Source organism: Hyaena hyaena, unplaced genomic scaffold, assembly GCF_003009895.1.
Source record: "Hyaena hyaena isolate Hyena2069 unplaced genomic scaffold, ASM300989v1 scaffold_1934, whole genome shotgun sequence".
NCBI classification, from domain to species: Eukaryota; Metazoa; Chordata; class Mammalia; order Carnivora; family Hyaenidae; genus Hyaena; species Hyaena hyaena.
This window is the reverse complement of record NW_024082569.1, coordinates 79,960-81,634: the sequence shown is the minus strand read 5'-3', so window position 1 is coordinate 81,634 and position 1,675 is coordinate 79,960.

Sequence of the window (1,675 nt, the reverse complement as noted above, 5' to 3'; positions counted from 1 at the left end):
TCATGTATTGACTCCCCTTAGGCACAATAGTGACACTTCACATGCATTAAGTAGGCCTCACTGTATCCATTTTATATTTTTCAGAGTAAAAGAAAAGGAAACTAAGATCAGAGAACTTATGTAACTTAAGTTCATAGGGCAAGTTGGTAACAGACAGGAAACTCACATTCTTCTGTCTTTACTTGGTCACCTGTGCTAATTAAAAAGGCTCTCTGCGGCTTTCTCAGAACAGGGTTCAAAAATCAATGCTTGCGAGGTGCCTGGGTGGCTCAATTGGTTAAGCATCCGACTTCGGCTCAGGTCAGATTTCATGGCTCATGGGTTCGAGCCCTGCATCAGGCTCTGTGCTGACAGCTCAGAGCCTGGAGCCTGTTTCAGATTCTGTGTCTTCCTCTCTCTCTGCCCCTCCCCCACTCATGCTCTGTCTCTCTCTGTCTCAAAAATAAATAAACTATAAAAACTTAAAAAAAAATCAATGCTTGCATGTCAATTACATGACTTAATCAGATTTGATATTTTAGACATTTTTATGTCTAACTTTTATGAAAGATCTTGACTTATAATTTTATCTCTCTGCAATGCTTTTTGAAGTTTTAAATGAGAGTATTTCTGATTTCCTAAAATAAATTCATGGGTAGGAGGATTATCATTACCTACCCCCCCTCTTAAATATTTGCTACAATGTTCCAGTGGAACTACATGCAACAATGTTTCCCTAGGACTTGGATTATGGATTCAACTGATTTAACAGGTATATGCCTATTTAGCTTCTCTATTTCTGCCTGAGTCCATGTAAGTAATTTTTTGACAAAATTGGTCAATTCTATTAAGCTGTCAAAGTTATGTGGTAGGAACCCCTCCCTAAGGAGAGAGGGAAGAAAAATGAAGAAGAGAGGAGAAAAGACTTCAAGGTCACCTAGATATGGGTCCAGGTGCCTACATCCCCCATGTTCTTGTAAACTGAGACAACTTAATTAGACTGCATGTTTATGTGTGTTATCATATATGGGAGACAAAGAAATAGAAAATGTATAAGAAAACTATGCCATGTGATGTGGGCCGCTCCGTTCTTTTGGGTACTTTTGCTTCCTGGAAAGAAAAGCCTCAGTGTCACGACTCTCCGTGCGAGAATCCTGCGACAGTTAAAGTGCAGTGTAGTAAGCAAACAGAATATATGAAGATTGGGGTGGAAAAGACAAAAAATGTCCTTCTTTGTAGATGACATAAATACATAGAAGAAAGGGAATCTATAAATCTCTAGAGCAAACGAGTGATTATATAAGAAGTATTTATTTTGATTTATGCTAACAAATAATATTGTAATATCATTTCATTATTTGTAATGTCATATCTGTGGTGATACAACTTCTGTTACTGCCAATTGTGATTTTTTATTTTTTTTCATTACCTCCTTGGTTATTCTTGCTAGAGTTTTATTAATTTTATTAATCCTTCCATAGAATCAACCTTGAGGTGTGTTATTTTGTTCTACGCTCTACTTTCTATTCTTTTCTGTTTGCCATCTATAGTTTATAATGCTTTCTCTAATTATTTTGGTATAATGTTCTCATTGCTTTGGTCTTCTTTCTTCCTAACTTCTTAGAGTAGTGATTTAACTCATTTCAAATAATGTGGTGTTTTAGAATACAAAAATTTCTAACTACAAATTTTCTCT